Source organism: Stegostoma tigrinum, chromosome 8 (assembly GCF_030684315.1).
Source record: "Stegostoma tigrinum isolate sSteTig4 chromosome 8, sSteTig4.hap1, whole genome shotgun sequence".
Taxonomy (NCBI): Eukaryota; Metazoa; Chordata; class Chondrichthyes; order Orectolobiformes; family Stegostomatidae; genus Stegostoma; species Stegostoma tigrinum.
In genome coordinates this window covers 47,436,511-47,452,212 of record NC_081361.1, presented here as the reverse complement: position 1 = coordinate 47,452,212, position 15,702 = coordinate 47,436,511, and the positions used below count along the sequence as shown (strand labels likewise).

The 15,702-nt window shown below is 39.1% G+C and overlaps 1 protein-coding gene and 1 long non-coding RNA gene across 2 annotated transcripts in view; one reads left to right on the top strand and one right to left on the bottom strand.

The window, feature by feature from the left end:
• The window catches only part of pde4dip (phosphodiesterase 4D interacting protein), a 410,955-nt gene that overhangs the window by 268,712 nt on the left and 126,541 nt on the right, over positions 1 to 15,702 (bottom strand). The gene's annotated exons all lie outside the window — the stretch shown is intronic.
• Positions 1 to 15,702, top strand: part of LOC125456257 (uncharacterized) — a 123,391-nt gene that overhangs the window by 407 nt on the left and 107,282 nt on the right. The window lies entirely within an intron of this gene.

Below are 15,702 nucleotides of genomic sequence, written 5' to 3'. Positions count from 1 at the left end.
CAAAAGGTATTTTCTACTTATGCTGGAAGCTATTTATGTTTATTGGAGGCACTGAGAAGGTCTGACAACTGAATGGATCCTTGTTATACTCTGGCACAAAAACCCTATGTGGCGATCTTTCCCAACTGGTGGTGGCTGCCCCAAGCTTTAGTGCATCCTTCAGCGCATAGTCCTGGAGCTTAGAACTTGCCAGCCTGCAACACTCAGTTGGGGTCAACTCTTTACACTGGAAGACCAGCAAGTTTCAGGCAGACTAAAGAACCTCCTTCACCGAGTTGATGGTCTTTCAGATGCAGTCGATATTTGTCTTGCTGTATGTCTAGGGGAAGAGCCCAGAGAGCAAAGTCCTGTGTCATGGACAAACCCCCAAAAAACCTCATTGCAAAGAGTTTCTGGAGAGAGATGCAAAGGCATATTCCAAAAGGAGACGTATGACAATGTCTTCACCAGAGCAGCCGCTTCGAGAGCAGAATCTGGTTTTGCACAGAGACCGGGCATGCATGTAACATCTGACAGCAATGCCCTTTTCACCTTTAACCAGGCTACATCTTGGCGCTTGTTGGAATGTTCTGGCGATGAGGCATTCTGCCAAATGATTTTTACAGTATGCTCAGGGAACCATGCAACAGGATCTATCCTTTCCTTTTCCACCAGGGCACGAGGATGCTATGTGCTGACCGCTTCCTGATGGTCTTGTGGTCAAAAGCCCTTTCTTTGCAAATTTTTCCATGAAGAACAGGTGATCAAGAACAGTCGAACCACTTGTAGGGTTCCGCAGCAATGATGCCAGAGTCATCCTTCACAACACCAAGGACAGATAGAATCTCAGTACATAGTGACACTTGGTGCTTGAGTATCAAAGGTCTGTGCATAGCTTGATGCAGCTGCACACAAAAGTGGCCATCAGGGTGAGGGTTGAATTGTGTACATCCTTCCCTTCCCTTATCCAGAGCTTCATATGTTTTGTTCCTGTGGACACGGTCCATCTGTGACCTCCAGAGAAGGGGAAGATGGCTTGAGTGACTGCTAAGGCACAGAGCCGTGGAATGGAACGGATCTATGCATGTGCAACAACAGTGTGAGTACCTCACACCTGATGTAAGATACACACAATGGAGAGGGAGATGTCTATGTCCAGGAAAGAATCAATTCCTGAACAGCGTATAACTTCCGTTATGGGTGCGTTCTGTCTTATTGCAAAGTTGAGTCTCAATAATACGAATATTTCTTTGTTAGAAGCATCTCAAACAGCTATGAGCAACTTGACTGTCGTATATTTATGAACTAGTTTGGAAGTGGATGCTTGTGTGACAAAATATCAAATTTGGATCCCTGATCATGGTGCTATCTAAATGATTATTCAGTACATACATTAGTATGTCTGAAGGTATAGATTCTGAACTAATTTTTTATTCATTCACAGAATGTAGGTGTCGCTGGCTAGGACAGCATTCATTGCACATATCTAATTGCCCAGTGGGCTGTTGAGGATTCAATTATTATAGACTATTGAATATACTACCTTTGTGCACGGCTGTGATTATGGTGTCAATCCCTTTATGGTATTTTGACCTAAAATTGCTGTATTGCTTCATATTTCTCCCTGCCCTGCAGCATTTTTTCATGTCTTCTTTACACTCCACTTTATTTTAGTTTTTTTCCTTTCATCGATTTTATTTGTAATTTCTATCTAGTTTTCCTGCTCAATAAGTTTCTTCTGCATAAGAATGATGCAGGAAACAGCTGAGATACATCATAGCACTGTTGGATGAGTCAAAACTTCTGTCTTTTCTGGCAGGTTTGAAAAATCCTAACTCCAATATCCTAGTCAGTAGTCACTATCAATAATTCCCTATTCAATGCTTGCATTTCCGAAACAGTTCTCTTGCCTAAGCAGTATTTTTCACTGACAGGGTGGCAATGCAACCAAGATGGGTATTGCTGATTCTGCGAAACCCACCTGCTGGAGTGGAGTTTAGCTACAAGTTCAGGGACAGCATGTTCATTGAAACAAATTTAAATGCTTGTATCGGATACGTGGACAGCTGTTTAATTTTGGATGTGACTGATCTGAGTGCCCAGTATGGACGCCAGTGATACACTTTTCCTGTCATTCGCGTGTTCAATCCAGTCAGGGGAAATTCCAGCAGCTACAAAGAAGTAATAAAATACAGATTTATTACTACCTCGCTGTAGGTCCATTTCTTGGATTGATGCAATCTACATACCAATAGAAAGGAACAGGTTCCATAAATCAGGAAATTAGGATTTCAAAGAAATACTTTTTTTGAAATGGGGTTGTACAATATAAAGAATCATAGCATTTTCCAGCACTGAAGGAGGCCAATTGATCTATAATGCCACTTTTTTGAAGTCCCATTCCAGCCACTTTCTCCATAACCCTGCAATTGCTTTCCCCTTCAAGTACTTAGCCAGTGCTTTTTAAAATGTTTTATTGAATTTACATCCACCATACTTGCAGTCAGTGTCAGGTAATAATAAATCACTGTAAAGAAACAGACTTTTCATCTACTTCTAAGATAACAAATTGTGTAGCTGGATGAACATAGCAGGCCAAGCAGCATCTCAGGAGCACAAAAGCTGATGTTTCAGGCCTGAAACGTCAGCTTTTGTGCTCCTGAGATGCTGCTTGGCCTGCTGTGTTCATCCAGCTACACACTTTGTTATCTTGGATTCTCCAGCATCTGCAGTTCCCATTATCTCTTCTCACCTACTTCTCTTTGTTTTGCCAATTAAATTAAATCTGTGTTCTTTGGTTACCAATGCTGTTGCTACTAAAAACATTTTCACCTTATAGACACTATCAAAACCCTTCATGATTTTAAACAGGTCTTTTAACATTTCCCTTAGCCTTTTTTGCCATAAGGTGAAAAACGCTGCTTCTCTAGTCTGTCGGGGTGATTGAGATCCTACATTACAACCACGACTCCAGTAGATTTCCTCTGCATTCCCTCCAAGACCTTGATATCCTACCTAAAGATATGGTATTCAGAATTGTACATAATATGTGGCTGAATTATGTTCGGCCACAAGCTACAAATATATGACCTCACACATCCTGTACTCTGCCGTTATCAAATTATTGGGAGATTAACCCTGCTTTAATGAAGAGCAAAGGGGGCATGCCAGGAGCAACAACCCAATCTGAAAGTGAGATGTCAACTTGGTGGAGCTACAACACAGAACTGCTTGTGTACCAAGACCAGAAGCAATATGCTATAAACAGCTTAGCTATATGCTTTTCTGAAGAAGGGTCTAGGCCTGAAACATCAGCCTTCCTGCTCCTCTGATGCTGCTTGGCCTGCTGTGTTCCTCCAGTTCTACATCTTGTTACCTCAAATTCTATAGCATCTGCAGTTCTTTCTATCCCTGCTATAAACAGGGACAAGTAATTTTGGACCAATGGCTTAGATCTAAGCTCTGCAGTTCCACCACTTCCAGTGTTTATTGATAATGGATAGTTAAACAACAGGAAGACAAGGCTCAACAAATATTGCCATCATCCTAGTACATTCAGTGTTCCACGCCTGGCAAGCTGCAAATTGGAATCTTCAACATTCCGGGCAATTCCCTCAGAGTCAGCTATAATGGGGAATTTGCAGGTCCCCATTTGCAACTGCCATCATACTTCAAAAATAATTATCTGGCCATTGGAAAATCTGCGCCTACGTATTTTATTAAAACACCCTCCCCCCTCCAATATTTTATTAAACCACAGAACTTTGACATTAGATAAAGTTCAGATGCACAAATGTTTGCACATAGTTCATGGATACAATTGCTATGGTGTGTAACCAATAGGCTGAATTTTAATACAAAGCATTAAGTAGGGTTTATTTTCATATAATAAGTATCTGCGTAAAGACTAAGAATGACTTATGAAGTGATCAGATGTGAATTTACAACATTTGAGTGACTGGTCTCTCAATCCGTGTTACTCCAGAATAACCAATCGAGGTGCTGGCTCAAACTCTTGCTCAAAATATTTGCTTTTAGAGGGTGGGATCTATGCTATCATACATCTTCTATATTGTATTCCTTTGGAATTTCTTGCTTCCTTTAACGGTCCAAAACAAAACTCTTGGGAATGTGTTTGGAAAGCAGCACATCCAGATGGTACTGATGTGGAAAACAATTTTTAATCTTTCTCTCTCTCTCTCTCTCTCTGTCTCTCTCTCTCGCTCTCTCTCTCTCTCACACACACACACACACACACACACACACACACACACATCAAAGACTTTATTTCACAGTATTTCGGTTTAACCCTTTCAAAGCTTTGAATCAAATGAACAAAAACAAAAGAAGTGGCTTTTTGCAATTGGGTTAATTGCTGTGGCTTACAGTGTGTCTTGTGACAGTCAGCAGTAACTCCCACATAAACTTGTCAAGGAACCCCATTTATTTTTATTACACAAGCACAGACTTGCACATCTTCATAACAGCTAAAGAAATATTTGCATTTTTATAATGCTTTATCTCATCTTTCAGAAATGGTCAAAAGTGAATCAACTAATTAAAGTACAATCACTGTCATTATGTACGCAAACTTATCTTAGTTCATCTGTTAGCAAGCACTTTAAGTTTCTTTTGCCTTGATATTTTACTTATAAATTCTGATGAGAATTTTCAATGGCAGTTGAAGTTTACTGCATCAGACAGGTTGAAAAAAAAGGCAAAAAATTTAGAACTTGGTTACCTTCACATTCTAATTGATCATAGATCACCGACCATTGAATCCCTACAGTGTGGAAACAGACCCTTCGGCCCAACGAGCCTACACTGACCCTTAAACCCATCCCCCTAATCTACCCAGCCCTGAACACTTGGGGTAATTTAGTATGGCCAATCCACCTAGCCTGCACAGCTTTAGACCATGGGAGGAAACTGGAGTACCCAGAGGAAACCCATGCAGACACAGAGAGAATGTGCAAACTCCACAGAGACAGTCACCCGAGGGTGGAATGAAACCCTGGTCCCTGGCGCTGTGAGGCAGCCGTGCTAACCCAGCTGTTCCATTTCCCAATAGTCAGACAGCCTCCTGACACAAAAGCAAGGAATTTTAAGTCCCAGATGGGAAACCAGTGGATTCTGTGGGACACATGTCTGGGAGTTTCCTTGGGGGGCTCCAGTCAACAATACCCGTTGGGTGCCATTTACATCCTGTCAATCAGCTGTTTGTCCAAGATAGAGTTGAGAGAATGCAGAAAAGAAAACAGAAAGTTCTGGAAATACTCAGTAGGTGTTGCATTACCTGATGAAGTAAAAACATATTTAAGGTTACAGATCAGTGATCAGAACTGGGAAAAGTCAGAAAATGATATGTGGGGTTTGGTTTTGAGTAAATGTAAGGAGGAGGGTGGGAAGAAGAACAAAAGGGAATGTCTGTGATCAGGTAGAAGGCAGGAGAGACTAAATAACAAAAGGTTTCCTGGTGCAAAGCCAAATGGATTGGAAATGAGATAATAAAAGAACAATAGTTGTGTCGAGTGAAGGTATTAGAATGCGGCAAACAGGAGCAAGGGCAGGGTAAAAAATCCCTTGAGTCTGTTTTCCTCTTTGATGAGATAATGGTCGACATGCTTGTAGCCTCAACACTTTGCAGTTTGTTTGTAATAGCTCCTGATTGAATTGTGTTTGAAAATTAAGTCATCTAAGAATTTAATATCTTCAACAACTCAGCACTCCTCTGCAGAGAATGCCAAAAATTCACAGCTGAGACAAGATATTCCTCCTCATCTTCATTTTAAAACTGACAACACCTTATCCTGAAACTTGATGACCTCTCCTCTCCCTGGTCAACCCCCAGTTCCAAATTCTCCCACCAGAGGAAATATCCTCACAGTATGTGTTACGTCCTCTCAGCATTGCTTTATTTCAGTAAGATTGACTACAATTCTTCTAAATTAAATATGAGTATAGACTCAAGCTTCACAACCTTTCTTCATAAGCCAGTGAATCTTCTATTGACTGCTTCCAGTGCAAGAATATCCCACTTTAAATAGGGTGACCAAAAATATACGCACTAGTCCAGGTTCCCATCAATTAACCTATTTATATGCCCTGTGAACACTTTACGTCTTCTCATAAGTGCTTTCCTTTGTTAATGAAACCATATCATAAACAGTCAACACCAAATTAAAAGACATACAAATAAAATGACTGTTCTTCTGTTATATGCCGGAAAATAACTGTAGATACTTTAACCAATCTGTTCAATATGTTATGACATATCTCTGGAGCAGGCAGGGGTTAAACCCAGACCTTTGGGCCCAGAGGTAGAGACACTACTCCTACACCAGAAGAGCCCCAAAAAGACAATAGTATCGAAACAGAATTTGCACTTTTAGTGAGAACTTTAGTGAGCTGCATTCCATAACACTCTCACCGACTGATCAGTGGCTCTGCCTATTGATACAACTATTCAATTCATACTTAATTAAGCCTTAATTAATATATCCATCACCTGTTCCCTCGCACCTTTAGGTTTTGGGCATCCCTTCAGACGAATATTAGATGATAACATCCTGCTAGGGGTGCTAAGAAGTGATCAGGTAAACGGGCAAGTGTGGCACCTCCTTGCACTTGCATGGAAAGGAGATGTAGGAAAGGGAATAGGATTCTATTTTGCAATGGCTAGTTTTTAGAGCTGGTGAAATTGAATGGCCATGAATAACAATTTTCACATCATTTTCGAGGTACTTTAAACAACATCACCTGAGGTGAATTTACTCCATATCTGCAGTGCAACTTCACACTGGTCAATGCACTTAAGTGGGTTGCCAGACAGTGACATGGTGTTTTTATGAAACTGCATGATTCTTCACATCTCTATGGCCTGTAAATGAAGCTGAAGTAGAGCATCAGATGAAATTCCTGCTATTTAAACAAACAGGATTCTTTAATCTTAAAACTTGCAAGTTAACACACCTCCAAGTACAGAAGCTTAAATATTCTGATTGTTATCATATAAAAATGAATGGTAGAATCCCAAATATATCTGCATTTCAAAACAAAATCCACTTCTGCTACAGGGCAATTGCATTGCTTAGTGTAGTCTGTTGGGCATCAACCAGTTGGAAAGATGTAGAGGAATAATTTTGCAAAGAGCTTACATGAAGGTGCAAGAGTTATGGAGTAATTATAATGGGAGGCTTTAATTATCAGAATATAGGCTGAGGCAGTAATAGCGAAAAGGGCAAAGTGGGGCAAGAGTTTCTATCGTTCAGGAAAACTATTTACAGCAAAATGTTTTTACTCCAAAGAGAAAAAGAAGCATTGTTAGTCTTGGTTCTTGGAAATGAGATACGTAAATGGATCAAATGCCCATAGGAGAACATTTCGGGTGTGGTGAAATCTAGATCATAAAATTTAAGCTGGCTTTGGAACAGGCTAAGAAACAATCTATTAAGAATAATTAATTGGGTTAAAGCTAACCATAAAGGGGTGAGAATTGATCTGGCCTTGGTCAATAGGGATCAAAACAGCAAAACGGTGACCAAGAGACTGCCTGTAGAGAAAAGGTAGTGCAGGCACAGATAAGATATATCCCTGTAAAGTAGAAAAGTAAGCAAAAAAATCCAGAATTCCGTGGATTACAGAAGAGATAGAGATTAAGTTGAATAAGTGTACATATGACATGCCAGGTGCACAATACAAGTACGAATCACAGAATCATATGATACAGCTCAGAATTTATGGCCAGTCAAGTTTGTACTACCAAAAATAACCAGGCTGAATATAGAAACTTCAGAGAAGAAGTGGAAAAGCATGTCAGATAAGCAAAGACAGAGCATGAAATTAAACTAGCAGCTAATATAAACAGGTGTCCAAAAGTCTTCCAAAAGCATATAAATAGCAAAGCGGTGGCACAAGGAGTGGGGCCAATTTAGGATCAAAATTGAAATTTATGCATGGAGGCAGGGGACGTAGGCAAGGTACTGAATTAAGATTTTGCCAAGCAAGAAGATTCTACTTAGGCTATGATGAAGAGGAGGTAATCTGACATTTTGAAGGGTGTAAAACTGATAACAAAGGAGCATTGGATAGGGTGTCTGTACTCAGAGTTGATAAAGGAATGAGGATGCAGAAGAAAGTGAGAGTCGAAATTGCAGAGACACTAACTATATTTTTTCTAGTCTTCCTTCAACGTAAGGGTAGTGCCAGCGAATTTGAAAAAAAGATGTTAGACCATTGTACACAACGGACCGAAGATAAACCCACTAATTACAGTTCAATCAATTTAACCTTAGTGGCAGTGTAGCTGCTAGAAACAATAATTCAAGACAAAATTATTGGTCACTTTGGTAATTGTGAGTTGATTAAGTTAAATGATTATGGATTTGTTAAGGACAAATCATGTTTGACTAAATTGCTGAAGGGTTTTGACTGTGTCGCAGAGAAGGCTGATAAAGGCATGTTGCTGATGTGGTATACATGGATTTCCAGAAGGCATGATTTGGTAAAGTGGTAAGATATTGATTTCTTGGGAAAGTTATAGCTCTTGAAACAACAGAGACAATAACAATATGAATATGCATTTGAATAGGAAATAGAGAGTCATGTTTATTGGATATTTTTCAGACTGGAGGAAAGTTTTTAATGCAGTGCTGGAACCTTTGCTTTTCCTGACATAAATGAATGATGTGGACTGTCAGATAGATCAGGCTGAGTGTATGTGAGTAGCTGATTTCATTGCAAGCTTGGAATGTGTGGATGCTTACAGAGGTTCCAGAGATGGGGTAAAGGAAAAACCTCTGCACATGATATGCATAGAATGGCTATTGCCTTTAATGGAGGGAACTGAGGCAGAGGTGTTGGGGATTGGTGTTCAGGACAACAGTTCCTAAAAGAAAAATATCAAAAATAAATTCGAGACTTTTAATTTCTAGACTTATAAAGCTTTATCCATATCAAACTCAGGAGCTCTAAGCTGAAATTTTACATGGAAACATTTTTTCAGACTATGAGCTAGACATGCAGAATAACAAATTAAGTTATAGAAAAGAAAATGCTTGACCTGAAATCCCATCTTCAACCTCTGGCAACTTGCCAGTCATTTGCCTGTACATGCAATTTCCAACTCAAATACAAAAACTGTTTATTTATTAATTTAAGCATTTTCACTTTCCGTCAAACACCAGAGGACATGGCAAGTAGACCATGTGAAAGTAATTAACTTTTAAGTTAGGTCTTGATGAGAATGCTGCAGAGAATAAACTGTGATTACTCTTGGGCATATACTCTGCAGTCCAAAAGCTGCCATACAGCTGTTAAAGTAAGAGTCACTCTGCTGACATCCAGCATGCTAACACCCGATTAAGGAGATTCTTAAAATAGTGCCGTCTCAGCAATTGTGAAGTATATTATTCTCCTGTCTTTAATAAGACTCAAACTATTGACTACACTTTGCAAATGATAAAGGAAAGCATCATATCAAACAACTGGAGATCATGGTCGTTGTAAAGGTTCTCTTCGAATAATGGTCATCTGGAGCTGAACCAGTGAATTATTGAATGCTCCACACAGGACCATTCTGTATAGTAAATAGAGATATTCATTTTATTATAGGCAGTATAGGTTTGGTTTTGCAGGTCTTCTTAAGTTGGGGGAGGGGTTGGGATCACAATTGGGTTTTAAATTGAAATTTGAGGTGGTGAAGTCCAATGGCTGCTGCAGAGCTCAAACCCCAACTCCTGAGCTTTCAGGTCATCTCCGACCCTGCACCTGCATTTACAGTTCTCACTGAGTGGTCACGACAATTTACAAGCCTTGAAACAGGGTCATAGTGAGAAAAAGTTTGAGAAGCACTGTGCTACACACCTTTAAAAAGAAAAGTAAATATACATTTAAAGAGGGTGAATTACTGAGCTGAGATTGAGGTGCTACAAGACATCAAGATTAAAAACAAAACTCCTAAATTCAGTTCATGTTCTGTGCTGAGCTGGTTTATTTTTGTTTTCCAGAAATTTAATGTATAAGCACAGCATCTATAGGGTAAAACAAAGACAACAACTGCTGTAATTTGCCCCAGCATCTTGGACTGGGAAAACAGAACTGCTAAGATTCCTGTTTTTATAAGATGTATATTTGACCAAATATATTTGACGATTAGGCTCGTTAACACACCTACACAGAAAATAAGGTTCACCTATAAATTTCAAGTGCCTTGATCTCCTTTCTTAGAATCACATCTCACGTCTGCATGAGCCTACAGGCAATTGCTGGCATCTCTTTTGATTTCATTTGTTTATGAAAGATAGAAGCACAATTTAAGAATTCTGCAAATTAAGCAATGAGGGCAAGCAGAAATTAAGAGAAAAAGATGGAAAAGCAGACGCACAAGTAGGAAGAATGCACTAAAGTCACTTGGTCACCTCCTAAGTTCCACATGAAAAATGCAGTGCCAATTTCAATCAGGCTTTTAGAATGAGTTGACTCAGGTATACAGCTGGTGACTGGAATTCTTATACTGGGGACATCTGTCCAATGTTGAAAGCACTGCCAATAATTTCTGCTGAAAATTGTGCATGTGGAGAGGCTGCAGATAGGTTTCAGAACAGCTATGATCCTCCCTCTGGTCAAATAGGTTGTCAACGCACTGAACAGACTTAAAGATGTAAAATGTTTTCAAGAGTGAGGGATTAAAGTATTGGCAGAGACTATGGAACAGTATCCAAGCATGAGCCACCACTTACTGGAAGTAAAACAAAAACACCTTCAAAGTAGGCATATTTGCATTGATGTTTAAAATGAGGATGCAGGTTAACACAGGTTACATGATTTGATTAAAAACAGTAGGCTTCACTGAAAAAGACTTAAAAGTCTACTGGCATCTACCTTGTAATACATTTTTCTAAAAATAAAAAGTTCACGGTCACCCTCTAAAGTGTCACATGTGATATTTCTTTTTATTACTAAATAAACACAGAAGTTTCATGTTGGAAATGTCAATGGCTTCTTAGAAAATACTGTATATCATGTTTATTGTAGCTCCTGTTGTTACCCTTCCTTTGCAAAATGCGTTTATACAAACAAAATACGTAATAACACAGGAACTTAATTAAAAACTTGCCAGGAGTGGTGCCAAAACTAAAAATAATAAATTAAAATTAGTTCCTTGCAAACATACAATTTGGACAATCCACTCATTCATCAATATAATTATTCCAGATGGGAAAACAAGCAAAAATATTCACCCAGTACAAAGAAGTTACATTTCATTATTATTTTAAAGAGAAGTCCTTGGTGACAAAGCACTTGGGTTAATACATCCTAGAAGGAACAAATCTATTAGCACTATTCAAATTATTTCACCAGGGGGAGACTGACTATCTGTTCATGCTACTAACTGTAGTCACCTCTCAGTGACTCTTAAGTAGAATGTAGTGTATCCAATCTGTGGGAGGACTCTCCTATCAGGCAGGCACAGTCAGCACTGTTTACTTCAACTCAATGCTACACACTTAAGTTGCTTTAACTGTGAGTAGTAATATGCCACTGATAAGTTAAAAGAATGTAGCAGATATCAATCATGCAAGTCTTTAGATCCCTACTGTGAATGGAAACCTCAAAACACAACATGTGTTTACGTTTCATGGAAACAGTCTTAAGGTCATCAAACAGCAGGAAATAAATTTATGATCGACAGTAATTATCAGATCCTTTTTAAACCGAAGTCAGTGGTGGTCTCCTTTACAGGGGCAACATTTGGCATGATTGTGAATGAATTAACAATTTTGCTGGAAATGATTCCTACTCGTAAGGCACCATCCATCATTATCGCACCTGCCCTTAAAAATCCCAGCCTAGACATTACGTCCTTTCAAATCATATCCCTACTGACAAACTCTGTTTCCTCTCCAAAATTTTTGAATTTGCTGCCACTCCTAAATTCATTCCCATCCTTCAAGAAACAGCTGGTTTTAGTCACTCCAAGTTACACACCATCCCAATACAGATCTGAAATGGTCCTAAACATAAATGACATCCACTGATGGTGGCCATGGTTCGTTATGACTCCTCATTCTCCTTCACGATTGTTCTACAGCCTCTGACATAGTCATCCACTTCCTCCCTTCCTGCATTCTCCAACTCAGTGGGATTGTTCTGTAATTCCATGTTACCATCCAGTCGCAGCCAGAGCATCACAGCCCCTGTACTCTTACTTCTGTATTCCATAAAATCAACATTACTTGGAGAAGTGGGGCTTACATCCATATTTTTGCTGCTCTACCTCTACCTGTACCTCTCTAGCACCTCTATGCCCCCCTGCTATCTCTGAACTGTCAGCCTGGTTATTAGCTCTTGTATGTTCCATAATTGCTTCCATTTCAGTTTTAGAAAGACAAACTACATCATCTTCAATCCCTATATTAACTTCAAAACCTCATCTAAAATTCCATTCTCTCTGACCACGGCCACAGAATTGTTTGCCACTTCAAATGTCCGATTTATAATTGAATTGTGCTTCCAATTACATAATGCTGCCTATGCAATAGCACCTATCTCAGTTCATCCATAACACTATCACCTCCAACTTGACCAATCCACATCTCTCTTGGCAAGACTCCTATTCATCAACTCCCATATTTTTGAGATTATCTAAAATTCAGCTATTCCTCTCCTAATCTGTACCAAGTTTTGCTTACCTGCGTGAGGCCAAGTTTTATAATGTATCAAATTTAGAGCTCACATTGCTATAAGGCCTTGCCCCCTCTATTTCTGTAATCTTCTCCATTCCTCAATAACAACTAAGACTTCAACCCCCACACTCTGGAATTCCTTCCCGAAAGAATTACATTCTCCAGTTCTTTTTTGTCCTTTTAAGATCTCTGCATAAGTGACCTCTTTATCTAAATTTTTGATTATCTCTCTGAATATCTTGCCCCTTTGTCTTGGCATTGACTTTGGGCTGTTAATATACATTAAGATGCTTCATAAATATTATTGCTTTCGATGTTTACGTTTGTGTGGCATAAGTGAATGTGAGAGTGGATGGGTGGAATCTTGTGAAGACGATACTGGTTTCTAGCATTGGTTTGAGAGCTGGCGAGATCCCAGCATCAAAACTTCTTGAGAAGACCAGCTGCACATTGTTACTCAGACCAGTGTTGGATCTGACCTAAACACTGAAGAACCTGGGGACTGTAAGTCGACCAGCAGCACTTCTGTACTCAGTGACACCACTAGAGAGGCAGTGACTGCTGCCAGTATTACACCCACCCTTGGCCTCAGACCGTGAAAAGACACAGGCACAGGTGAATGATAACAGGCAAAGAATCATAGGGACAGGGTGGGATTGGGGGGTGGGGGGGAGGGACGGTAGGGAGAGATCAGGGAGGGTTTGGCTGCTGGCTCTCAGCAGGCAATCCTTCCCCTTGCTACATTTGTCAAACAGATATCAAATGTCTTTGAATGCTTTCAAAAGGTGAAAGTGAGCTTTAAAAGTGAAAGACTCAGATGTACAGGCTAGCCACTCAAAGTATTGGCCTCCTGCTTAGGCATCCATCAATTAACAATGTTTGTGTTGGTTGGATCCTGACATCATTCAAAAAGCAGAAATGTTAATTTAGTGTTATACCTACATTGTAATTAAAAGATGTGTGTTAATCATGCATTTCAATCCTTGAAACCATTTTGGAGCTAAATTGCTTGTCCAATTTAGCCTTCAATCCTTTACCTACAGGAGTGAGATTGTAAGTATGGATTTATACCAGTGTTTATTCACAAGATCAGTATGTTTACATGGTTCCACATCAATACAGTACCAAATACAGTAATATTACTTCTAAATTCCAAATGCCTTTTTGTTCCCTAAATAAGGGTGGGTAATTGTTCCAATATATATTGTTTTGTTTTGGGATAGAAAGACAATAATTTGATTTCAGATATTTTCAATTTTTAAAAATTTGGCAAGAAAACAGCCTGCAGCTTTATCTGAAAATCTGCCAAGTCTTTCTTCTTACAGTATGTGTGGAAGTGGACGTGAAAAGTAAATTGATATATTAGGCAAAACGCTTGACCTATTTTTGCGTTGAATTTTGGAAGCTGTTCATCAGATAAAGTTCATTCCAAAGATGAAACTATAATCTACAAAATTAATCAGGTAACTGTAAAATGCATAACATTTAATATTTGTTCAACAGTAAATGTCTCCAAGAATACTTGATGATATATCCAAGCAATGATATTCCTCTGCATTGAGTAATTAAGTAATTAACTAGATCATCGTTTTCGAAATCACAGGGCTGTGTTGTCACTTATTAAACCATATAGTTGAATTCCAACAGTCAGCTATTCATGTGCTGTCTGCCAATATATCCCACCCGACTACAACACATGAAATAATATTTAAATATTACAAATTTAACAACTTGTGTACAATTATTAAAACAAAAGGCACTCCTGAAATTGTTTGAACTAAACCACAGCCTACAGTGTCTTTCTTAATAGAACAAATCCTCAATTTCTCAGGGACTGGGCATGAAGCAACACTTTAAATTGCTACAGTGAGAGGATACATCCACACCTGTCAGTTGGGATGCATAACTTCTCCTCCACATTTTGTCTGTTCAAGATGGTTAAGTGTAAAACAAAGCAAGATACTGTCAATTCAGTTTCCAGGTTCAGAAGCAGCCCAAGAACAAACTGACTCGACTTCAGTATTGACTTAAACTCTGACTCAAGAAATAATCCAATACTGGGTGACATATTCAACCTTAGGGACAGTGGGTGAGAAATCTACATGGAACAATGATGCTGGAATGACTGCCGAGTAAATTCAGTTTCCTGCACAATGACCAACTCAGTAATCAGACAACATTCTGCATTTCTGTGTGCAGCATGCTACTATTTGCAAAACATATGTGTTTTATAGCTGTTCAATTTATATCACGTTGTTCTGTGCAGACCTCGAGGCAGTAAATGACAACTCATGCTGTAAATGACTGCAAGTTTTCAAGTTGGTTAAACCATGTCACAACAATTAATCAACATGAATGGCATAGGCCTACATGCCCCTCTCAAGTTACACTGCTGTTCATTTAATTCTATTGATCAAATATTTGAATTCAATAAGCATCATGTTAGGTATTTCAGAAGTGTTGGATGTTTCAAAATCCTTAATCTGTCGTATCAAGTCCAGCTAAGGTGACAACAACACTTAGCTTTGATGTTAAAGCAATCTCTTATAATGCCAGTAAACTGACTTTGGATGTATATCACTTAAAAATCCTACAATTAGTCAGATGGATCAGTTAACAATTTCATCATACTGTGTGGAACCGAACCATATGGATGAGAAAGTTATGGGTTCAATATAATGTCAGCTGCTGTTAAGTTGGAAAGCTCTAGGTCATATGGGAGGCATGGCCTAGTGGTTTTTGTCGCTTCACTATTAGTCCATTAATCAACTAATGTTCTGGAATTAAAGGTCTAATGATGACCATGAATCCAATATCGACTGTCAGAAAAGCCCATCTCGTTCTCTAATGTCCTGTAGGGAAGGAAATTGACATCTTTACCTGATCTGGCCCACATGTGACTCCAGACCCACAGAAACATGGTTGACTCTTAACTGCCCTGTGAGCAAGTAAGGATGGGCAATAAATGCTGACCTAGCCAGAGAAGCCTACATCCTTTAAGTGGATAAAATAAAAATACTTTGCCACGTACTCCTGA